At 38.5% G+C, this 26,973-nt stretch overlaps 1 pseudogene; it reads left to right on the top strand.

The window, feature by feature from the left end:
- Positions 1-8,450: 8,450 nt before the first annotated feature.
- LOC105704635 (nucleolar and coiled-body phosphoprotein 1-like) lies at positions 8,451-18,922 on the top strand (annotated as a pseudogene).
- Positions 18,923-26,973: the final 8,051 nt, after the last annotated feature.

A 26,973-nucleotide genomic window follows, 5' to 3' on the forward strand; every position in this document is an offset into this window, starting at 1 on the left:
ACATTGGAGTATACTGTTTTTGCTACTATTGCTTTGCAAAATAATTTAAAATTCAGGCAGTATGATGTGTCCAGCTTTGTTCTTTTGGCCCAAGACTAAATGGGCTATTGGGATCTTTTGTGGTTCTATATGAATTTTAAGATTTTTTTTCCAATTTCTGTGATTGTAATTTTAAAAGGAATTACATTGAATTTGTAGATTGCTTTGAGTATTATGAACATTTTAACAATATTAATTTTCTAATTCATTGTCATTCAATTTACAAATACAATTTAATCAAAAGCAAAAATTGACAATTTTAGTGGCTTTTCAAGTACAAACACTATTAAAATCTCATCCATTGACTTGGGGCAAAGAAAGTGTGTTAAAATTCTTGCATTATAACTGTGAATTTCAGGGGATTAGAAAAATGTTCAGTAGTTTCTGCTTTAATATAGAGAATGTCTATTAATGTTTTTTGTTCTTAAGAGAAACTTTTTACATATGTAAGACAGAATTTTGTTTACTAAAAGTCCATTATGATATATTACAATAAGCTTATAAAGCAATTAATTGTTCAATGTACCATAAAGTTGATTTTTGAAATCCTACGTTTACAGGACCCAGAAAATCAAAAGAAGCAGGAGCTTCTGTGGTAAGATGTGAGAGATCAAGCTGATTTGGATATTGGATGTAGGGTCCAGGAGCTTCAGGCAGTGACTGCTGTGGGAAGTCTGCTTTTGTCTAGAAGGGAGGCAAATGGGTTCATTGTACCAAGGCTATAATCATTACCATTTTTTTCTAAAATCCTGAAAATTTTCTCCTAAAAACCAGGTTCTTAAAATTTACTTAATGGGGAAAAAAATAATCTTGGGAGGGACTAATGACTAATGATTTCGTCCCTAAAAATAAATCCCACTTTTGAATGTGGCAGCCTGGGAGGAGACAGGTCTGCTCACACATGCATGGAGTTGGGTGGCTGGAGAAACAGGATCACAAGTCCACCCCTTTCCCACTTGGCACCAGCCACAGGGTTTTCTGTCACAATTCTGGGAACCCTCCCAAGTCAGAGTCGCAGCATGGTGGGCACACTGAAGCCATCATTTCACATCAAACCCAAAGGCATATCAGGTCTCTCTGCAGCGCTCAGAAAGATGACATAATGCATTTGCTGAGGGCTCACATGTCTGTCTAAAGATGATTCATTGGGGTAAAAACTAGGACAATAAAATTCTACAGAATGGTTCTGCATCTCCAGGTACTTAGGGATGAAAGGAAACACTGGAAATGAAATGGGAAAAATAATAGTCAAATAAAAAGAACCAAGCAAATAATTGTCTTTTTCTGTCACAGGCTTTTCATGCTGGGAATTCTTAGCAATAGTCAAGCTGAAGTTCAATTATGAGCTGTCAAGCCAACATGGGGTGTCTGTGATTTAGGCCAATGCCATATTCAAAGCATGGCCTGTAGATCAGCAGCATCAAGAAGCATATTAGAAATGCAGATTCTTGGGTTCCATCCCAGACCCACTGGATCAGAACCTGTGTGGGAGTGGGGTCCAGCAGTCTGTGTTTTACCAGCTCTCCAGATGATTCTTCAGCACTCTGTAGTATGAGAAGCCCCAATTCAGACTGTGTATAGAAGAAAAATAATACCATAGAAAGACATTTGGTTAATTAAGTCTTAACTCTTAAAAATATGTACTAAGAGAATGGTGAGGGGGGAGTTCCAAGATGGCCGGTTAGATCCAGCTCAGGATTGCAGCTCCGAGTGAAAGTGCAGAGGGTGAGTGGACGCCACATTTCCAGACGGATTTTTATTGCTCACAGACCAGGAGATTCGCAGGCAGAGGAGCCCCATGGGTTGCCAGCGCAGCTGTTTTGGCCGGTGCGGCAGTTTTGCCTGCGTGCTGGCGCAGCGGCTCCTGATGCAGAGTAAACGGGACTGTGTTCCCACTTAGCCAGCAAGGGAAGCTGAAACAGGGAGCCAGGCCAGGAGATTCCTGGGCAAAAAAGCACCACGAATCTCAGAGCTGCGGTTTCAGCGGTGCAGTGGGTTGCCGCATGGGAAATCACACAGATCCTGGCACCTATTCAACAGGCGACCAGGACACCTGGGGGAGGGCCGACCATTCAATGAAAAAATAAAAGGCTCTGAGGCAGGGAGCCAGGAGATCAGGCCCGGCTGGTCCCACCCCCACAAAAACAAAAACAAAAAAACAGCAATTGGAAATGTTCTGGATTGAGAGTTTCACAGCAAGCACAGCTGAACCTGGGACGGTCCAGCTCTGTGGGGGAGGGGCGTCTGCCATTACTGAGGCAGCCTGCTGTTGCTGCGGCAACCCGCCATTGCCGAGGCAACCCGCCATTACAGAGAAAGTCTGTGATTACAGAGGTGGCCCAACAATGCGGAAGCAGCTCTAACTATACCCATGTAAACAGGACTGCAGGGAAGTTCACACGGCAGCTGAGCAGAGCCCACAGCAGCTCAGTGAAGCCTCTGGAGGCTGAGAGTGACTAGGCTGCCTCCTTGTGGGCAGAGCAGCACTGAAGGAAAAAAAGGCAGCAGCACAGTGGAAACTCATAAAGCCCTAACTCCCTGGGACAGAACACCGGGGGAAAAAAAAAGGGGGGGTTTATGAGATCTGCTGCTGCAGACTTAAATTTACCAGCCCAGCAGCTCTGAATGAACAACGGGGCTCACAGCTCAGCACCTGAGCTAATATAAAGGACTGTTCCCTCAAGCAGCTCCTGACCCCCATATATCCAAAGAGTCACCTCATAAAGGAGAGCTCAGATTGACATTTGGCAGGTGTCCTTCTGGGACAAAGCAGAAGAAGAAACTGGTACCAACCTTTACTTTTGGCAGCTGCTGCAAGTGATTCCCCAGGCCAGCAGGGCCTGGAGTGGACCTTAGCAGTCCTACAGCAGAGAGGCCAGACAGTTAAAAGGAAAACTAAGAAACAGAAATAACTTCATCAACAACAAACAGAACATCCACTCAGAGACCCAATAAGAAAGTCAACAACCACAAAGCCGACAGGTGGATAAATCCACAAAGATGGGAAGAAACCAGCACAAAAAAGATGAAAACACCCAAAACCAGAATACCTCTCCTTCTACAAGGGATCACAACTTCTCACCAGCAAGGGAACAAGACTGGATGGAGAATGAGTGTGATGAAATGACAGAATCAGCCTTCAGAAGGTGGGTAATAAGATACTTCCATGAGCTAAAAGAACATGTTCTAACCCAATGCAAAGAAACTAAGAACCTCGAAAAAAGATTTGACGAAATGTTAACGAGAATGGACAACTTAGAGAGGAATAAGAGTGAATTGATGGAGCTGAAAAACACAACACAAGAACTTCATGAAGCGTGCACAAGTTTCAACAGCTGAATTGACCAAGCAGAAGAAAGGATATCAGAGGTCAAAGATCAACTCAATGAAATAAAATGAGAAGGCAAGATTAGAGAAAACAGGGTAAAAAGGCATGAACAAAGTCAACAAGAAATATGGGACTATGTGAAAAGACCTAATCTACATTTGATAGGTGTACCTGAATGTGACGAAGAGAATGAATCCAAGCTGGAAAATACTCTTCAGGATATTATCCAGGAAAACTTCCCCAACCTAGCAAGACAGGCCAATATTCAAGTACAGGAAATACAGAGAACACCACAAAGATATTCCTCAAGAAGAGCAACCCCAAGGAACATAATCGTCAGATTCACCAGGGTTGAAATGAAGGAGAAAATGCTAATGGCAGCCAGAGAGAAAGGTCGGGTTGCCCACAAAGGGAAGCCCATCAGACTCACAGCAGATCTCTCAGCAGAAACCCTACAAGCCAGAAGAGAGTGGGGGCCAATTTTCAACCCTTAAAGAAAAGAACTTTCAACCCAGAATTTCATATCCAGCCAAACTAAGCTTCATAAGTGAAGGAAAAATAAAATCCTTTGTGAACAAGCAAGTACTCAGAGATTTCATCACCACCAGACCTGCTTTACAAGAGCTCCTGAAAGAAGCACTACACATAGCAAAGAGCAACCAGTACCAGCCACTCCAAAAACACATGAAATGGTAAAGAGCATCAACCCAATGAAGAAGCTGCATCAACCAACGGGCAAAACAGCTGCCTAGCATCAAAATGGCAGTATCAAATTCACACATAACAATACTAACCCTAAACATAAATGGACTAAATGCCCCTATCAAAAGACACAGACTGGCAAATTGAATAAAAAGCCAAAACCCATCGGTGTGCTGTATTCAGGAAACACATCTCACATGCAAGGATACACAAAGACTCAAAATAAGGAATAGAGGACGATTTACCAAGCAAACGGAGAGCAGAAAAAAGCAGGAGTAGCAATTCTCACCTCTGATAAAATAGACTTTAAAGCAACAAAGATCAAAAGAGACAAAGAAGGACATTACATAATGGTAAAAGGATCAATACAACAAGAAGAGCTAACGATCCTAAATATATATGCACCGAATACAGGAGCACCCAGATACAAAAGACAAGTTCTTAATGACTTACAAAGAGACGTAGACTCCCACACAATAATAGTGGGAGACTTTAACAGCCCATTGTCAATATTAGACAGATCAACCAGACAGAAAATTAACAAGGATATCCAGGACTTGATCTCAGACCTGGAACAAGCAAACCTAATAGACATTTACAGAACTCTCCACCCCAAATCCACAGAATATACATTCTTCTCAGTACCACATCATACCTACTCTAAAATTGACCACATAATTGGAAGTAAATAACTCCTCAGCAAATGCAAAAGAACGGAAACTATAACAAACAGTCTCTCAGACCACAGTGCAATCAAGTTAGAACTCAGAATTCAGAAACCAACCCAGAACTGCACAGCTTCATGGACACTGAAAAACTTTCTCTTGAATGTTGACTGGATAAACAATGAAATGAAGGCAGAAATAAAGATGTTCTTCGAAACCAATGAGAACGAAGACACCACATACCAGAATCTCTGGGACACATTTAAAGCAGTCTCTAGAGGAAAATATATAGCAATAAGTGCCCACATGAAAAGAAAAGAGAGACCTAAAATTGACACCCTATAGTCAAAATTGAAAGAGCTAGAGGAGCAAGATCAAAAAAACTCAAAACCTAGCAGAAGACAAGAAATAACTAAGATCAGAGCAGACTTGAAGGAGATAGAGACACGAAAAACCCTTCAAAAAATCAATAAATCCAGGAGCTGGTTTTTTGAAAAGATCAACAAAATAGACAGACCACTAGCCGGATTAATAAAAAAGAAAAGAGAGAATAACCAAATAGATGCAATAAAAAATGATAAAGGGGATATCACCACAGATTCCACAGAAATTCAAACCATCATCAGAGATTATTACAAACAACTCTATGCACATAAACTAGAAAACCTTGAAGAAATGCATAAATTCCTGGACAGTTGCCTCCTCCCAAGCCTAAACCAGGAAGAAGTCAAAACCCTGAATAGACCAATAACAAGGTCTGAAGTCGAGGCAGCAATTAAGAGCCTACCACCCAAAAAAAGCCCAGGTCCAGATGGGTTCACAGCCGAATTCTACCAGACATACAAAGAGGAACTGGTACCATTCCTTCTGAAACTATTCCAAATAATCCAAAAAGAGGGAAACCTTCCCAAATCATTTTATGAGACCAACATCATCCTGATACCAAAACCCAGCAGAGCCTCAAAAAGAAAAGAATACTACAGGCCAATATCCATGATGAACATAGATGCAAAAATCTTCAATAAAATACTGGCAAGCTGATTACAACAGCACATCAAAAAGCTTATCCACCATGATCAAGTAGGATTCATCCCAGAGATGCAAGGCTGGTTCAACATACGCAAGTCTATAAATGTAATTCACCAAATAAACAGAACCAAAGACAAAAACCACATGATTATCTCAATTGATGCAGAGAAGGCTTTCAACAAAATTCAACAGCCCATTATGCTAAAAACCCTCAATAAACTAGGTATCGACAGAACGTATCTCAAAATAATAAAAGCTATTTACAACAAACCAACAGCCAATATCATACTGAATGGGCAAAAACTGGAAGCATTCCCTTTGAAATCTGGCACTAGACAAGGATGCCCTCTCTCACCACTCCTATTCAATATAGTACTGGAAGTTCTAGCCAGAGCAATCAGGCAAGAAAAAGAAATAAAGGGTATTCAATTAGGAAAGGAGGAAGTTAAATTGTCTCTATTTGCAGACGACATGATTGTATATCTAGAAGACCCCATCACCTCAGCCCAAAATCTCCTGAAACTGATAAGCAACTTCAGCAAAGTCTCAGGATACAAAATCAATGTGCAAAAATCACAAGCATTCCTATACACCAATAATAGACTTAAAGAGAGCTAAATCAAGAATGAACTGCCATTCACAATTGCTACAGAGAATAAAATACCTAGGAATACAACTAACAAGGAACGTAAAGGACCTCTTCAAGGAGAACTACAAACCACTGCTCAATGAAATAAGAGAGGACACAAAGAGATGGAGAAACATTCCATGTTCATGGTTAGGAAGAATCAATATCGTGAAAATGGCCATACTGCCCAAAGTAATTTACAGATTCAATGCTATCCCCATCAAGCTACCAAGGACCTTCTTCACAGAACTGGAAAAAACCACCTTAAACTTCATATGGAACCAAAAGAGAGCCCGCATAGCCAAGTCAATTCTAAGCAAAAAGAACAAAGCGGGAGGCATCGCACTACCGGACATCAAACTATGCTACAAGGCTACAGTAATCAAAACAGCATGGTACTGGTACCAAAACAGAGATATAGACCAATGGAACAGAACAGAGGCCTCAGAGGCAACACAACATATCTACAACCATCCGATCTTTGACAAACCTGACAAAAACAAGCAATGGGGAAAGGATTCCCTGTTTAATAAGTGGTGTTGGGAAAACTAGCTAGCCATATGCAGAAAGCAGAAACTGGACCCCTTCCTGACACCTTACACTAAAATTAACTCCAGGTGGATTAAAGACTTCAGCATAAGACCTAACACCATAAAAACCCTAGAAGAAAACCTAGGCAAAACCATTCAGGACATAGGCGTAGGCAAGGACTTCATGACCAAAACACCAAAAGCATTGGCAACAAAAGCCAAAATAGACAAATGGGACCTAATCAAACTCCACAGCTTCTGCACAGCAAAAGAAACTGTCAATAGAGTGAATCGGCAACCAACAGAATGGGAAAAAATTTTTGCAGCCTACCCGTCTGACAAAGGGCTGATATCCAGAATTTACAACGAACTAAAACAGATTTACAAGAAAAAAACAAACAAGCCCATTCAAAAATGGGTGAAGGATATGAACAGATACTTTACAAAAGAAGACATACATGAGGCCAACAAGCATATGAAAAAATGCTCCTCATCACTGGTCATTAGAGAAATGCAAATCAAAACTACATTGAGATACCATGTCACGCCAGTTAGAACGGCGATCATTAAAAAATCTGGAGACAACAGATGCTGGAGAGGATGTGGAGAAATAGGAACACTTTTACACTGTTGGTGGGAGTGTAAATTAGTTCAACCATTGTGGAAGACAGTGTGGCGATTCCTCAAGGACCTAGAAATAGAAATTCCATTTGACCCAGCAATCCCATTACTGGGTATATATCCAAAGGATTATAAATCGTTCTACTATAAGGACACATGCACACAAATGTTCATTGCAGCACAGTTTACAATAGCAAAGACCTGGAACCAACCCAAATGCCCATTGATGATAGACTGGACAGGGAAAATGTGGCATATATACACCATGGAATATTATGCAGCCATCAAAAACGATGAGTTCGCGTCCTTTGTAGGGACATGGATGAACCTGGAAACCATCATTCTCAGCAAACTGACACAAGAACACAAAATCAAACATTGCATGTTCTCACTCATAGACGGGTGTTGAACAATGGGAACATATGGACACAGGGAGGGGAGCACTATACACTGGGGTCTGTTGCGGGGGAATGGGGTGGAGAGTTGGGGAGAGATAGCATGGGGAGAAATGCCACATATAGGTGAAGGGGAGGAAGGCAGCAAATCACACTGCCACGTATGCACCTATGCAACAATCTTGCATATTTTTCACATGTACCCCAAAACCTAAAATGCAATAAAAAAATAAAAAAATAAATTAAAAAAAAACAAAAAAAAATGTACTAAAATGAAGCATATTTCATGTGTCATTTAGGCATTTACATAATAGCCCACAGTTTGATAGGAGCTGACTAAATGCTAATCAATGAAACTTGACAAATTAACATATCAGTTACTAAAATATTTGCCCTCGAGTCACTGATGGCAAAGTCTAAATTTTAGAAAGTGGTGACAAAGGTTATATCTGGGATGTTAAATATCTAGATAGTCCAAGGAAGAAGTTGGACAGAGTGCTGGACTAGCAAGGCATGGCTCCTGCTCCAGAGACGGAGGAGTACCTGGCCCCAGCACAGAGGCCTACTGCTGGCAGTGAGAGGCAGCAGAGCCAGATGGTTCATGGCAACTGTAGGGAAAGAAAAAGGTAAGTGTAGAGAATAACAGTAAACATTCAGGTATAAGAGGACAACTGCAGATCATGAACAGGAAGCAAAAACACAAAATCAGAAGTTGAAAATCTAACCTATTCCAATTGGTTCCTATTTTTAAGTGGGCCAACCAACACCAAGGCAACAAACGATATAAGGATCTGAAGGCCTAACTTTGTTAGGTGTTGGTTCCTAGTTGTCCGGAACCTAGACCTGGGGAGGGGAATAGTGTCACAGACTGCAGGAAACTGATAAAAAGAGATGGGTAGGGTACGGTCTTGTGACTGGTTAGTTTACTTATAAAAAAATTCTTGCAAGCGAATTGTTTGCTATTGTTGGGAATTAGGTAACTCTTGAGGAGGCATTTCTTTCCCTAGTCTACAAGGCCCCAGGATGTCAAAGTATCATAAAATAAAGAAAAAAAAATAAAACATGATTAATACAATCCCCTACTCTGTTTTTGGAACAACTATAATGTATTTCTACTGTGGAAAGTTAACAAATACATCAATAACTCTACATGTTCCAAACTCTATCTCTCTAGTTTTGAAAAATGTGAGCACACAAGATTCAGCCTTGCATCCCCAAGGCCTAATACCATGAGATACATGGGAACTGCTTGATAATTGTCTGATGAAATTTCTCAGGAAATTCCTTCTGTAGTTTCCAATTTTTAAAACTTTAACAATTACTTATTAAGTACCTAATATATATCATATTAACTGAGCATTTCATGGCCCCTTAAGTATGGCCATATATTATGTTGACTTCCCAGACATAATATATAAACAAAACACAAGCAGAAAATCTAAATTATCAATTACTGTTGCACTCACATTGCTGATTTAAAAATTGAGATTTAGATAAGGAAGAATTAAAAATTATGTTTGGCTACCTTTTTGGAAGGAATGGGGACCTCATTGTATTGGTGAGGCTGGCTTTGAACTCCTGGACTTAAATGATCCTTCTATCTCAGTTTCCAAAGTAGCTGGGACTAGAGGTGTACACCATCACACCCAGTTACTTTTAACTTCTAACCTAACTTAATTTTTTCTGGCTTTTCTGCTACATGTTTATTTTGCATAAGTTGCTGTCTAATTAGAAATGTATTATCCTGTGATTAGAAATACAATTCTTGGAGTAATGCTGCTGACTGTCTTGGAACAGCTACCTGGACTCAAAATCAAATCTGCCTGCCCAAGAAAAAAGCTAGGAAAAGAACGGATTCCCGTATACCACACTTATAGCAGCAGACAGGTGATCACTCCCATATGTAATTCAAGCAATATAAAACGTAGTGAGGCGTCCACTAATTCAATGGGGAGATAGAGAATTAATTAAAACACATCTTTTATTGTCCAGAATTTGGGTAATAATGGTTCAATGCACTGTGATCAATGCTTTCCATAATATTTTGCACCTTCCTTTCTAGCGGAGCCATCTAATTAGAGGAGCCATTTAATTCTGTGTTTCACCTGAAGCTTTGATTGTCAATAAATGCTCTGCTATCCCATGAAATAATAAGTGCCATTATTATTATTATTTACTTCCTAGATTCTGGGTATACACAGACCAGTACATTTATAGACCTCTCTGGATAGTGCTTTTATATTAGTTTTACATTTGTTACTGATAGCAAGTCAATCTTTATATAAAAAAAATGAAGAAAGACATATCAGGAGTATCATTAATGACCATTTTGAAGAATTCATTTACAGAAAAGAAGTTCAAAAGTCTCATTTAATTGCAAAGATCAAAGTAGGTCAATTTTGCAGGCCAAGTCATGCCAGCAAGCCTCCCACTCAGACAAAACTTAATTTTAAAATTCGAAATTTCTATTTCAAGTGTACCAGATAAGATGGCTTTTTCTTCTTTTTAAAAGCTTGATTTTTGGAGGTTGGTCCAAAATGGCTTACTAGAGGCAGTTAGTGTATAGCGATCTCATGAAGAGGAAACAGAATGGTGAGTAAATGCAAGCTCTTCAAGGGGATCATCTGAGATCACATCAAGACTTACCAAGAAAGCGTGGCACCCACAGAGAACAGAAAGGACTGAAGCTGGGCAGCCACCCACCCAGGACTAGTGTGTATCCAGGAGAAACTCCCCACCATGGGGAAAAGGTGAGTGAAGGAGAGTCTCCAGGGTACTCATGCTTCCAACAGGGACCTTTGTAACCCTGGACATGGCAGAATCCCCCCAACTTCAGCCCTGGGCCTCTAGACTAACACAGACATCTGCTGGGAGTGTTTGCAGAGGCACTGCTCAAGCCCACATAGAGCCCCACAGGTCCTGGATCCCTGAGAAGCCTGGTTCAGTGCCATAATCCTGGTAGAGGCTGCAGCCATAGTGTGGTCAGAAGGCTCTGCTCCTCCTCCACATGCAAAGCTCCCCTCAGGCTTCCAGCACAGCAACTCCGCCCCAGCCTGAACTCTTCAGACTGGCACACCTCTGCATTTCTCTTGGAACCACTCAGATTGTAGACCATGTGACTCCTCCTACCCACCCTCACTGCTCTAAGCTAGGCAAGCCTCAGCTTAGGCTTCCAGTGCAGGGACCTTGCTCCCACCTGAACACTGTGGTGGATCTTCGTTCTGCTTTCATCAGGGGAAAACCCCAAGTGGTAACAGAATATGCTTGGCACCTTTGCATGCCTGCAGCTGTGAAGTTCAGCATTGTTTGGGTGGGAGGGAAGTGCAAGTATGCCATGTGTCCAACAGCTGCCAGTCTCCACTGCCCCAGGTAAGGGGTCCTGCCCTCTCCAGTGAAAGGCCTACAGCACAGCTCTCTTGTCCCTGCTGAACAGTTCACCTATGGCCCAGAGCCCTTCTGAAAACCCAGCCCTCACATGCCTGTAATATTGTCTTGGGCTCTTGCCACCTAAGCATTCCACCTGCCCTGCCTAAGAGTTTGCCTGGTGACCTAGGGACAAGCCCACTCCATCACAGCCAGCACCTGAATTCTGGGCTACCCTGACCCCAGTCCTGCCCCTTAGGACATGCTGTCCAGTGGGCCATCTAGGGGTTTGGGAGCTGGGGAACTACCTACCCTGTTCCAACTCTTCTGGCACCTTACCACTTCCCCCAGGGCCTAACTCAGGCTGAGCCAACCAGCTGACAACGCCATCACCAACACCCACTCACATGGGCCCCAAAGTGGCACCAGCACAACAAATACGTACATGCACAAGCCCAAAGGTGGTATCTCCTGTTTACAGGAAGCAGCAGTCCTGCCAAGTCAGAGAACAGGTGAGCCTTAAAGCTAGCTATATCAGTTTGAGTGGCAAGGTTATGTCCTGAAACTGTTTCCATGGAGAGTTGCAAAACAAGTGTTCCCCCATGGCTCTCAATCACATTGCAGTCTGCAAATAGACTAGAGTGTGCATCTGAACTAGGAGTCATGAGCCCTGGAACAGGGTGTGATAAGGAAACAAATCACATTTCTGCCTATTTAGGAGGAAGAGCCAGCACAGTCCCCTCACCTCCCTGCAGAGACCTCCACACAATTCACCAGGGACTCCTCCCGGCCACCCCTATTAGTGCTGGTGCCTGCACTCATCACTGGCATATTCGTGGGCAAGCAGGGCCTCCAGCTCTGCTCGGCAGTGTCCCACCAACTGTGCAAAAGAGGACTGGATAGCCCACTGTAGAACCCCTGGGTGATTTCTGAAAATTATGTATGTAATTATTATTTTTGCTCCTTTATTAGCAAGTTGTTTTCCCCCTGTAGCTTTTTTGAAATTTTCTCTTTATATGATTTAACTTGAATATAATACAGGTAGGCTTAAAGGTTTTTGGTCTTTAACTTGATTATTGTTTTCTGAGCTTCCGTGATCTGTTTGTTATTTAGATTTCATATACTTGTTATTAATCTTGGGAAAGTCATTCTGGCTTCAAATATATATATTTTTTCTGTTTTTTTGTCTCTTTCTTCTCTCTCAATCTTTCCACTGTTCATGTGTTACACCTTTTAAATTTTCCTACAGTCTTTAGATACTCCATTCTATTTTTTTCTTTTTTCATCTTTGTTGTTTAGCGTGAGAAATTTCTATTGAGTTCTTTAAGCTTATTAATTCTTTTTGTTGTGGTGGACTCCAGTCTGTTGCTGAGTCTATCAAATGCATTTTATTTCTGTTATTTACTTTTAAAAAATTTCCATTTTCTTTTCAATGATAGAGTTTTCACTTTTCTGCTAAATTACAATTTGTTTCTGCACATTTGCAAACATTTTTCATTACAGCCTTTATTGTATTAATTATAGTCATTTTTAATTTTTAGTATACTAATCCCAACATTGCTATTATTATATGAGTCTAGTTCTGAGGCTTGTCTTTCAAACTGCGTTTTTTCTTCTTTAGTGTGCCTTGTAACTTTGTGTTGCAAACCAGATGTGGTGTACTGTGTAAAGGGAGCTGAAGTAAATAGACCTTACAAACAAAGCCTTATGTTATATCTACCAGAGGTTAAGCTGTGTTTAGTGTTTCCTATTGTCGGAGGTGTGAACAAAAAGTGATGGAGGCAGGTCTCAATCAATAGAGTTTTCTTTAACCAAGATTAAGAGTGCACATGGGAAATAATTCAAGTTGCAGGAGCATTTTTGACCTATGCTTTTCCCAAAAGGAGTATTGGCAACTTTTGCATTTAAAGAGGAAAAGGCATGCAGGAGCAGAAAAAAGGAGATGAAGGGTGGGTAGTGAGACAGATAGTTGCATTCTTATGAGACTCTGGTTAGCCTCAGTAAGTCTACACTTTACATGTGAAAAGGGGAGTAGAGGAAAAGGTCAGTTATGTATTATCTCATGCTCAGTAAATTTGCATTTTACATAAGATAAAGTAAACAAGTGAAAAGAGGAAATAGAGAAAATGAGGCTGTGATACAGGGTTGTAAAATTACAGATATCCGTTTGGGAACAAAACGAAATCACCATTGCTGACTCAGTTTCCAAGCTTAACTTTCCCTTTGGCATAGTGAGTTTGGGGTCCTGAGATTCTATTATCTTTCATATTTCCCCCATCCTTCAAAATCCTTGGAAGAAAGCGTCATAGAAAAAAATGAGTCTCTGGTTATTGTTTCATTTGTTCCCTTGTTGATGATGATTTATTACTTGAAGTTTAGTTCCCACATATTTAGGGAGGCTCATTACTAAGAAGTTGTAAGGTCTTGTGTCCAATAGAGAAAAATGGTGACAAAAAAGAAAGGAAAAGAAGAAGAAGGGAAAAAACAAGGCCAAATTATATTACAGCAACAAACAGAAAGTAATCCTGGAAACTGATTCAGGCTATACCACCAACTTCTCAATCCAAGCAGTTATTTAGGCAATCGTTATTTTAACTTTTTCAGTTGTACGTTGACTCTGTTGTATGTCTGAAGCAGTCTACACATTAGTTTCTTTTTGTCTTAGAAGGATTTTCAAATTTCAGCAGCAACCTTACAGTGTTTTCTGGACTGTAGTTTTAATCAGGTGTTTAAAGGAGTTTTTTGAGGAATCCATACATTAGTAGGCAGTTACGAAAGTGCTGGATATCTCTATCTATCCATCCATCCATCCATCCATCCCTCCATCCCTCCATCCATCCAGCGGGGTAGTTAACTATAATTTTACAATTTTTTTTCTGTCTAGGTCCCCCATTTCTACAAAAGACAAATCATAGTGGGACCGATTTATTTGCAAAATAAGTTTAAAAAGATTTATACTTGGCCAATTGTTTACATAAAGTGCTGCAGAAATAATTATTGGCCATTTAGGCCCTTTTAATTTGGCTTTGCTGGAAATTTTTTAAATAATGAATTTCAGGTTAGACTTGTTAAATGCGTCTTCAGGTTAGACAAGCCTATGATTTTTTTTGTACCTGCAAATTTCTATAAATTGGGGAAATTTCTCCCATCTCAAGGTACCAAAAACACCTGTGTTTCCTGGGCCTGTCAAAAAGTAGCATTTTTATTTATAACAGGTCAGAAACTTGTAAAGGAATCACATAGAAAAAGATAACAGGCCAGTCTTTCTAAGGGTATTTTACTGTCTCTCTGAAGTCAACCTCCACCCCTCAAAGCAGTCTAGTCATATATGAAAACATGCCATTCCAGACAAAACCTTGGTAAAGTAACCAGTGTCTCCAACTGTGTCCTGTTAACAAAAGAAAAAAGATTCTTATTGAAGGTATGCAAATAACTATATTGTTGTAAAATAAGAAAACTTACAAATAGTTTCCCAAATCTGGAGAAATCAGGTACAAAGAAATATGCTTTAACTTTTGCTCACAAGAGTATATATACTTTTTCAATTTGTGCTAAGCTATAAATAGCTCAACAGGAAAAGTTTCTTAATTCTGGAAAGAAACACAAAAAGAATCAGCAATGTTTCAAACCAAAAAGCAAACAACAACAACAACAACAACAAAACCTTTCTGTTATCTACTAGTTTAGTCCCATGCAATTAACTCACTATATTGCATGATATTGGGCCAGCAGGCATCATGAACACACATCAGCTCTCCACTGAGAGTCCTGGAAGTTTTCTTAGTCCAGTGGCATAAGGCCTTTAACATTATCAGAAACCTGAATTCAAGAGCATCAGAGTGCTTTTCATGAACTTTCCTAAAGAAGCTTTTGGACTGTAGCTGACCACAAACTGATTGTTTTAGAAAAATCAAATGACAAAAATATTAGAACAGCTGTTGTTAAAGACATAATTAACAAGGAAATTTGGTTACTGCTATGGCATACAGCAATTACAAGAATAATCATAATTATTATTGATAATATTAAGACATCAGAATTATAGAAATCTCATACAATTTGGAACACATTAATAACATATTTATTTAAACTATAACTCAAAGAAAGTTAAACATCATTTCATATTTGATAAAGCCTCCTGTATAATTTTAATACATCACATAAGCCAAATATGTCTCTCTTGAATTTTAGGGATCCTAACATCCAAAGCTAAAGACTGAATTTAGAATATGATTTTGCAAAATTTGTCAAATATCAACGATTTAAAACATTTGATGTCACAAAATAGGATCAGAGGCCACTGTAAAGTAACTCATTTAGCCATTTAGCCAAAGTGATAATTCAAAGGTTTTCAAGAGCAAAAATCTTTATTCTTTAATAGAGAGGAGACTTCATTTTCCAAACAATAAGACCTAATAAAAACAGCTTGATGCCAGCTGAGTCTGTCTCTCTCTCTCCCCTCTTTCTTTGCAGTTTACTCAAAGGTAAACAAAAATATTTCACTATCTTTTAATACTACATGAAAATCTTTTTCAAAAGAGAAAACCAAATTTTACCTTTGCATTTGTGTATTATTAAATCTGAAGCTAATTTTAATAAAATCTTATATTTCTTTAAATATACCTAGTCTCAATCAGTGTGATCATAAGGTAAGATTTCCATAAGTCTTTTATAAGTTTTTATATTTTTTTATTGAAGAACAGATCAATTTTACAGGAAAATGTTGTTATTCTGACACAGGGGCACAGACTCCGGCCCAGTATAAGTGTGATTTTGACATTAATGTTCAGTTTACAGAAAAACTAAATAATCCCGTTGAAACTGTAGCCAACTTGATGGCACTCCTTTCACAAGATTAGTTTTTCATAAACTAAGAACTTCTTTCACAAGATTAGTTTTTCGTAAATCTTCTACAACTTGCTTAAGCCTTCAGTTTTGTTCTATCACTTTAGGACAAAATTTACTTTCTTTTCCAACTTTCTGCAGCTGTTTAGTTTTAGCCATTATATCTTATTAGTTAAATTTGCAATTCTTAAACTCTCTAAACTAGGCAAAATTGCTTTCTCTTTAAGAGAAACCACATTCCTATGCCTTTTTATAACTTTTACAAAAAACCCCAAAACACATTGTATGTTTTGTGTACACAATGTATATAGAATTTTCTCTACATCTAGTAGTTTTAATTACATGTATTAATGATAGTGTTAACTCTTAGTGACCTTTATTTTTAGTGAAAAATTGAAGAAGTAAATAAATAATTTTAGTTATGTATTAGATGTAGAGACCAAGGCAAACAATGCTGGAAGCTAGGTCTTGCCATGGCCCCCAAAGGCTCAACTCTAAAGACATAAGTTTATAGACAAGTTAAGCAAGTAGAAACATAGACAAAAAATACCTTATAGATTATAAAATTTTTATTTGCTAGTCTTCAAATAGTTTGTCTCCCACACTTTAGACTGCCCATCTCTTGATTACCTGTTGTATTGCCCTAAATAATTGTTAAGTAGGCAACTTTAAAATGGCACCATTAGAAAATGGTAGTCATGTATATTGCCAAGAGGATGGTAGACACTGGCTTGTGTGGTTCCCACAGACCTGTATCCCCTTGTGCTCTACTTCGTGTGTGATAACCAACTCTCAGAGGTGGCCAATATATTCGCCAAAGCTACAAGAGCTACAAGAGCAGGATGCCAATGCCTCTTCCCTCTTGGATGTCTATAGCTTCTGTCTTAAGTCTGCTAAGGCCCCAAAGCAAAAGTTACAGGCAAATAAATGGACCAGTGACTAAGAAAGCTAAGAAGAGACTTCATCCAGTGACAGTAGTGAGGACAGCAGCAAGGAGGAGGAAGAAGCTCAAGGGCCTCCAGGTAAGAAGGCTGTGAGCAAGTTTGCCTCAGCCTCCTGGAAAGGCTATGCCAAAGCACCAGAGAGCAGCAGCAGTGAAAAATCCAGTGATGATGATGAGGAGGACAAAGAGAAAAAGTCTGTCCAGAAGGAAGTTAAGCCCCAAGCCAAGGCAGCCAATGCTCCTCTTAAGAAGGCTAAGAGCTCTGATTCTGATTTTGACTCAAGCTCTGAGAATGAGGCACCAAAGAACCACAAACCAAAGACATCTGTAGCAGCTAAAGCTCAGGCTGAAGCTAAAGAATCAGAGCTCTAGCAGCACCTGAAGTCGTCAATGGCAAAGCAGCCAGCGATAACAGCAGCAGCAGCAGCAGCAGTGTTGACTAAAAGGAGGAGAGGGCAGCAGCCATCCCCAAGAAGACTGTACCTTAAAGGCAAGTTGTGGCCAAGATTCCAGTGAAAGCAGCTGCCAGCCCTATCCAAAAGAGTTCCAGCAGTGAGGACCCCCCCTCCAGTGAGGAGTAAGAGGAGTAGGAAAAAATAATCATGAAAAAAAACCCCAGGTCTCTAAAGTTCAGTTTCCCCTGCATGCTCCCCCATCAAAGAAGTCCTTGGGAACCCAGCCTCCCAGGAAAACTGTGGAGAAGAAACAGCCTTCCAAAAGCAGCAATGAGTCTGTTTCAAGTTCGGAGGAAGAGGAGAAACTCTGGCTAAGGCAGTCATCTCTAAAGCAACTACTAAACAACTTCCAGCAAAGAAAGCAGCAGAGAGCTCTTCAGACAGCTCAGACTCCAACAGCTCTGAGGATGATGAAGCTCCTTCCAAGCCAGCCGGGTACCAGCAAGAATTCCTCAAATAAGCCAGCTGCCACTACCAAGTCACGTGCAGTGAAGCCAGCTGCAACCCTCAAGCAACCAGTAAGCAGTGGCCAGAAGCCTCTGATGAGAAAGGCTGACAGCGGCTCCAGTGAGGAAGAGAGCAGTTCCAGTGAGGAGGAGAAGACAAAGACGACATGGCCACTGCTAAGCCCAAGGTGACTGACAAAGTAGCTCCATATCTGCCTGCCAAGCAGGCTTCCGAGGGTGGTAAGGACAGCAGCTTTGATTCATACAGCTCCAGCAGTTAGGAGGAGAAAGAGAAGACATCTAAACCCCCAGTTAAAAAAAAGTTGAGGAAGGCAGCAGGAGGCAGAGTCCCTTCCAAGCCAGCCTCCACAAAGAAAGGAAAGGCCGAGAGCAGCAGCAGTTCTTCCTCTGATAACTCCAGTGAGGAGGAGGAAGAGAAACCCAAAGGCAAGGGCTCTCCAAGACCACAAGTCCCCAGGAGCAATGGCACCTCTGCTGTGACTGCCCAGAATGGAAAAGCACCTAAGAACAGCGAGGAGGAGGAAGAAGAAAAGGAAAAGGCAGCAGTGGCAGTTTCCAAGCTGAGTTCAGGAAATAAGTGGATGCAGAATGAGGTTGCCAAGGAGGCAGAGACTCCTCAAACCAAGAAGATAAAGCTTCAGACACCTAACACATTTCCAAAAAGGAAGAAAGGAGGAAAATGGGTATGATCCCCATCCTGAAGGGTCAGGAAGGAGGAAATTGAGGTGGCAGACAACTCCTTTGATGCCAACAACTGAGGTGCAGCCGGAGACAGGGAAACCAGCCAATCAAGTTTTGAAGTTCACCGAAGTCAAATCCTTCTGGCATGAGAAAACCAAGAAGAAGTAGGGCAGCTACTGGGCAGGCTCGATCTCTGTCCAGGTCAATTCTTTTAAGTTTGACAGCAAGTGACTTGGGAATTCTTTGCTGAAGCAGGGGTGATGACCTGAGACCACCCACTTTCTCCAGTGGACCAGGGAGCCCTCAGCTCGATAGGCAAGGGTCTTGATGAGGACGGAAGTTGAGAGTAGGTCCTATGACTTTACAATGTAACGTCCTCTGTGGTCCTTTTCCATATTCCTAGTTTTGTATACTTGTTTTTGAGTGTTAAGTATCAAGGAGAAAATGAGGGGAATGTTACTTTCAACAAAAAATTATTTTCATTGTCTCCTTCTTCCTGTTCCATGGAAGTCCACATACTGAGAAATTTGAATATTTTATATTAAATCATTTCCTTTTGATTTCTGTTGTGATTTTTAAAGGTGGATTCCCACAGATAAAATATTAGCTACTGCCCAAGACATAGTTAATGGTCATGTATGACCTTTTATAATTGGAAGAAAATTCTGCCTTTATGAGTGCACAAGTCCACATTTCATCCCTCCTTCCCTCAAAACCCTAGTGGGGGGCATTAAAGAAGGTTAATGTATATGTAATGTATGTTAAACATGCACTGTGTATTTTATCCTCTTCGTTGGGTCTGAGACTGAAGAAATTCTTAGTTATTTTGAAATACACATTATTATTGACTATAGTCATCTAGCTGTGTAACAGATCTCAAAACTTATTCCTATTGTCTATCTGAAATTTTGTACCCTTTAACCAGCAACTCACCATTTCCTCTTTCCCACCCTATTCACAGTCTCTCATAACCATCATTCTACTCTCTACTTCTTAGTTCAGCTCTTTTACATTTCATATGTAAGTGAGATCATGTGGTATTTATTTTTCTGTGCTTGGCTTAATTCACTTAACACGATCCCTTCTAAAATCATTCATTTTGTAGCAAACGACAGAATTTCCCCTTCTTTTGAGATTGAATAGTATTCTGTTGTGTATATATCACATTTTCTTTATCTATTCACTGTAGGTGAACACATAGGTTGATTCCATTTATTGTGTATTATGAATAATGCTACAATGAATATGGAATTGCAGCTATCCTTTTGACACATTGATTTCAGTTTCTTTGAATCTATACCTAGAAATGGAATTACTAGACCATAGGGGAGACTTAATTTTTTTTTGAGGAATCTCCATATTGTTTTCCCACCAACAATGATAAAAACTATTCTAATAGGTGTGAAGTGATACCTCATTGTGGTTTCAATTTAAATTTTCTATTGATTAATGATGCTGAGCATTTTAAATATACAGTCATGCATTGCTTAATGATGAAAATATACTCCTAGATGTGCGTCAGGTGATTTGAGAACACCATGTAGTGTACTTACACAAACCTAGATGGAATAGTCTACTACAGACCTCAGCTACATGGTATAGCCTATTGCTTCTAGGCTACAAAGTTATACAATATGTTACTGTACTAAATACTGTATATAAATATAATACAATGATAAATATTTGTGTATTTAAATATAGCTAATGCAACCATAAAAAAAGGAATGAGATCATGTCTTTTGTGGGAACATGGATGGAGCTGGAGGCTATTATCCTTAGCAAACTAATGCAGGAACAGAAAAGTAAATACCACATGTTCTAACTTATAAGTGGGAGCTAAATGATAAGAACTTATGACCACAAAGAAGGAAACAACAGACACTGGGGTCTGCTTGAGGGGGAAGGGTGAGAGGAGGGAGAGGAGCAGAAAAGATAACCATTGGGTACTGGGCTTAATTCCTGCTCTTCTTGCTGTGCTTTTAGGTTCATATCTTAAAAATTGTAGCCCAGACCAATGTCATGAAGTTTTTCTAGTAGTTTTACAATTTCAGGTCTTATGTCTTTATTCCAGTTTGAGTTGAGTTTTACATGTGGCATGAGACACAGTCCAAATTCATTCTTCTGCATGTAGATATCCAGTTGGTCAAACACCTGTCACAAAAAGAGGGGTTTTTCCCACATTATGTGTTCTTGGAACCTTTGTAAAAAATCAATCGGCCATTAATGCATGGGTTTATATCTGGGCTTTTTATTCTAATCCATTGGTCAATGGGTCTATTTTTATGGTAGTATCATGCTGTTTTAATTACAATTATTTTGTAATTTTTTTTTGAAATCAGGGAGTTTGGTGCCTCCAGCTTTCTTGTTTCTGTCCAAGACTGTTGGCTATTCAAGGTCTTCCATAGTTCCATACAAATTTAAAGATTGTTTAATCTATCTCTATGAACAAAATGACATCTGAATTATGATAGGGATTATGGTTAATCTGTAGATTGCTTTGGATAGCATGGACAAATTCACAGTATTATTTCTTCAAATCCATGAATGTCGGCTATCTTTCTACATGGGATATCTTTCTACTTATTTGTGTTTTCTTCAGTTTTTTTATTGATGCCTTTTATTTTTCAGTATAAAGGTTTTCTAACTCCTTTAATACATTTATACCTAAGTTTTTTTGCTCTTGTAAATAAAATTATATCTTAATATTCTTTTTAGTTTATGAGTAGTACTAGAAATGTTATTGATTTATGTATGTGATTTTAGTTTTGTGACCTACAAGTTTACAGAATTCGTTTATTATTCTAAAAGGTTTTGGCAGAGTTTTTACGGTTTTCTATATGTAAGATCACATCATTAGCACATAAAGACAAATTCACCTTTTCCTTTCATGTTTGTATACTTTTTCTTTCTTTCTCTTGCCTAAATGCTCTGGCTATGATTCCAAAAACTATGTTGAACAAAAGAGGTGAGAGTAGAGTAATGTTAGCTATGGGCTTATTAGTATGGCCTTTATTGTGTATTCCCTCTCAATAATATATTGAGAGTTTTCCTTGTAAGAGGATGTTGAATTTTGTCAAATGCTTTTGCCACATCTATTCAGATAATCATATGGTTTTTGTCCTTCATTCTGTTAATGTGATCTATCATGTTTCTAAATTTGCAACATTCAACATACATTAAATTATTCTTGCATTCCAAATATAAATCTCCCTTGATCGTTGTGAATAATTTTTTTCACTATGCTATTGAATTTGGTTTGCTAATATTTTGTTGAGGATTTTTGCATTTCTGCTCATCAGAGATATTTGCCTGTAATTTTCTTTTCTTTGGTAGTGTCCTAGTCTATATTTTTAATTAAGCTTCTATTTGATGAACATGTAAAATTATTAGAAAAAGTAACCACACTTCTAGGATATTTTTTTTTCCTTTTTTTCCTCAGTATTATACTCTTCTTTTTAAATTTCAGATTCAGGCTTCTTATAAATAATATTGTTTTATGCTTTCTGAGAAACTCCTATACTTCCTATATGTCCTTAGGTCAATTTTGTGGTACACTTAAAGAAATGTTAGAAATCATATGGTGAGGGTGGTTGTAGCACACAGGCATGCAAATGTTTACTCTCTAAATTTTAGATACTATTTGTGGATCTGGCTCCATATGGAAAAGTCCACCATCCTCTGTCTGAAACTCTTAGGGTAATATGCATGTGAAATTATCATTTTTCTTCTGATTTTAGAAAGGTGAGTATTGCATAGACCATATATTATGTAGCCCATCAGCGAGAGTCCAGAATAGCACCTTATAGTCAAGCAAATTAGAATGTCTGCAGCTAAATGAATGTTCACACTGGATAACATAAAGACTGTATATAGATTTCTGTCAGTTTTTTCAAATGAATCAAATGAGTTACAAATGTTATCAAGTAGAAAAGAAAGATTTTCAGATAGAAGACTCATTCATTCAATAAATTTTTATGACACTGTTGATTATAGAGATGAAAACACAATTTTATAGGGAAGGAGATGACAAATAAGTAAAGTGTAATAATTCAGTGTGATATAAAGGCTAGCTATAATATGCTATGACAATAAAGAAAAAATACATCAAATCTAGTTTAAGGGATTGGGAATAATTTTCATAACAGGGCAACTCTCAAATATACTCTTGGAAAGTATGAACATAAACTGAAGAAGGGAAGAGAGAGGAAATAATGGTTCAGGCAGAGAGAACATTTTTCAAGGCAGTGAATGTGATCAGGAAGGACAAGCAAAGGATGCATAAGAACAAGCTGAAGTCAGCATCATGTTTAACTCTTTATAAGCAAACCATTTATCTTCAGTCTATTGTGATATTAAACTTCTGTTAAATCTTGCTGTATATTTGTGTCATATTTAAATTAAGCTCTTATTAACCTTATCTTTGTTTTTCATACACAATTTTAATGACTGTTGTAGAAATACTTTAAAATAAAATTGGAATCCAGATGTGTTTCTTTGGCTTATGTTCCACCTTATCTCCATGTAACAAGAAATTTTCTAAGACATTTTCATAGCTCTATTTAATTTAAACTTGCATCAAAATTTACCTGAAATACTTCATACGGTTGGATCAGAGAATGGATAGAGCAGAATATCAAAAGAGTTCATGCAAATAAAAGCACAGTAAACTGTTTATTTTTAAATTAAAAATTATTTAGATAAGTGATTTGATATATTTCGAAAATAATGATTTTGATAACAAGACAGTAAATAGGAAGCTCCAGGTCTTTATTCTTCTACAAAAACACTAAAAGAAATTAGACCAGCTAAAATAATGTTACAGAATTTCTGAAAAACAGTTAATGATGTGGTGTATATAGATCTACTGTGTAATCACCCAATGAAGAAAAAGCTACCTTCAAATTGACACACAATTTTTATTGTGCATCTACTGACTTTGGCCTCACTGTTTCCATGATGCAGTGAGATGTGGTAGATATAAAGCAGCCCAGTTTCTGATCAAGGAATTTCTCCCTTGGGTGAGAGGAAGGAGAGAAAACCTTACTTGCAACATTCTGACATGCCTGGGAACCGCCTAGTTTACTGCCCTCTAATTTTCCTGTCTTGGAGTGCAGAGAAGAAAAACAGCCTATGCCGGACCTCAGTTTGAAAAACAAAAAGCCACAGAAAATGTCAGTGAAAATGGTTTGTAAAAGCTTCAAGGAGACTACAGACCCATTGATACTGGGAGCTAGAGATTACTAATTAAGGATTGCAACAGGACAACTAAGACACACTAAGAAGCTGGGCTAAGACTCTTGGAAATTAAAGCATTTAAGCAAATATATGTGTACACACACACACACACACACACACACACACAAAGTTCTAGGTGAGATGCATGCTCAGGGAAGACCTGAGAAAACTTCAAGAATTTACCCCTGCTCAGGACATGCATGCTAAATAGTGAAGGCCTTTCTTGGCAAAGAACCAGTCAGTGAAGACTGGCTATAGTGTTTGCTTTTTCAAATGCACATTTTTTTGTTTGTTTCATCAAATATCCAATTTTTAATTAAAAAAAACCCCACAATATTTTCAAAGAAAAAGAAAAGACTCATTCAAAGGATGAAAGAAAAATGGCAAAATCACCTCTGAGCAAACACAGTTTTTAGACATACTAAACAAAACCTTTAATATAACTTCTTTAAGTATGTCCAAAGAGCTTAAACAAAAACAGACAAATTAAAGGAAATTTTAAAACTATATATAAACAAGATGGAGAAACTACAAAAAGAAACCAAATAGAAATTCTGAAGCAGAAAATATAACTGAATTGAAAAATTCACTAGAGAGGATCAACAGCAGATGTCAACAAGCAGAAGAATCAGCAAATGTATATACACTGCATTTAAAATTAGTAGATAAATTATTATTTTTTTGTTATTTTTTAAAAATTTATTTATTTTACTTTCAGTGCATACTATATCTAGCATTTCGCCCCCTGTTATCCTTCCCCATCCTCCCCTCGCTCCCCACCCCCCGCTGTCTCTTCCCTCCTGACCCCCAACTGCTCCCAGTGTGTGATGCTCCTCTCCCTGAGTCCACGTGTTCTTACTGTTCAACACCCACCTATGAGTGAGAACATACGGTGTTTGGCTTTCTGTTCTCGTGTCAGTTTGCCGAGAATGATGGTTTCCAGATTCATCCAAGTCCCTACAAAGGACACGAACTCATCGTTTTTAATGGCTGCATAATATTCCATGGTGTATATGTGCCACATTTTTCCTGTTCTGTCTATCATCGATGGGCATTTGGGTTGGTTCCAGGTCTTTGCTATTGTAAACTGTGCTGCAATGAACATTCGTGCGCATGTGTCCTTATAGTAGAACGATTTATAATCCTTTGGATATATTCCCAGTAATGGGATTGCTGGGTCAAATGGAATTTCTATTTCTAGGTCCTTGAGGAATCGCCACACTGTCTTCCACAATGGTTGAACTAATTTACACTCCCACCAACAGTGTAAAAGTGTTCCTATTTCTCTACATCCTCTCCAGCATCTGTTGTCTCCAGATTTTCTAATGATCGCCATTCTAACTGGCATGAAATGGTATCTCAATGTAGTTTTGATTTGCATTTCTCTAATAACCTGTGATGATGAGCATTTTTTCATATGTTTGTTGGCCTCATATGGCTCCATTATTTGACTTCACTGTGATGGAGTAAATCTCAATTATTACTGAACTTATTTTGGTTTTCTACTTTTCCTCCCTATCAAAACAGAACATTGCTCAAAAAAGAACATTTGACAGATAATTATAGAAAAGCACAGAGTCACCTACAATCCCACCTTCAGTGAAAAACACTCTGATATTTTAGCATATTTGCTTGTTATCTTTTTTCTAGTATATTTGATACTTTGTATTAATAGTCAAGATCATATGGAGTATACAATATTGCATTGTTAAGCCCTTTTTTATAATCTGCTTTATTAATTTATTGAAACAGGAGATCTGGCTTTGGAATCTTCTGGATATAGCCTCCAGTTAAATGAAAAAGGTCCTGCACTGAAGGGCTTAGGAAAACCTAGGTTCAGCTCATTCTAACAAACAGTAATTTTGTTAAGAGATTACTTTAATGCCAAGGATCTTGCCCTAATTCTTTCACATACATGAACCCCTTCAGACTCTCAGATACTTTGCTATTAGTTCTCAGAATTTCATTACATAACTATAGTAACAATAGCTAACACTATTTACTCTTCTAAATATTTTATGGTATTAATTCAACAACAGCTCTACCAGTTAGGCATGATAATTGTCCCTATTATAAGGAATGAAGTTAAAGTACAAAAAAGTTAAGTAACTCACTCAAAATCACAAAGCTACTAAGTGGGGAAACTGGGATTTAACCCTCTGGCAGTCTGCAGAGTCCATGGTTTTAATCACTATATTATGTGGCCCCTCTAATAACTGCAAAAATGCATATGAAAACAGTCTGAATATTACAAATAGATGAGCAAATATAAAATGAATCCTTTCACATTCCATTACAGAAAAACAAAAACAACTATGATCCACATTTTCATGAACAATAAAAGCACTGAAAAGAAGTTTGGAGCTAATTGAATTATTTTTTAATTATTCAAATGTGAATTTAATTTCTGAAAATATACTAGGCCTGGGTCTATGCATGAGTCCAATATTTAAGTTTCAAAATAATTTTAATGTTAGACATTTTTTTAAATTAACAAAATTTATTTCTTTTTAAGATAATTACTTTTTATTTTACTTTTTAATTTTAACATACAATACACACCTCAGCTTTACATCTTTGTTTGCTGAACCCAGGAGGAGAGGATGGTTGATCATAAATTTGTTTCAAAGATGATCTAGATTGAAGCTCTAAAAAGCCATGCAGAGCCTAGGGAGCTATTAAAATAAGTCAACCTGGCCCTTTTACCCTGAAAATTACCTAGCATGTGGCTTATCTATTAGAGTGGATGTGCTATTTTTCAGCCAGAGATTCAGCACATCTATCAGGTTCTGATTCGTGTTATACCCCTTCCTAGCTGTAGTCTTGGATAATTTCATTACTCTTTATTTACTTCTTTTTATTCCCCAACTTTTATTTTAAATTCATGGATACATGTACAGGGCTGTTATAGAGGTAAATTACATGTCATAGGGATTTGGGGTACATATCGTCTTGTCACCCAGTCATTAAGCATAGTACCCAATAGGTTGCTTTTTGACCCTCAGCCTCTTCCCACCCTCCACCCTCAGGTAGGTCTTGGTGTCTAT

This window comes from Aotus nancymaae, unplaced genomic scaffold (genome assembly GCF_030222135.1).
Source record: "Aotus nancymaae isolate 86718 unplaced genomic scaffold, 86718_ANA_hifiasm-v0.15.2.pri h1tg000058l, whole genome shotgun sequence".
Taxonomy (NCBI): Eukaryota; Metazoa; Chordata; class Mammalia; order Primates; family Aotidae; genus Aotus; species Aotus nancymaae.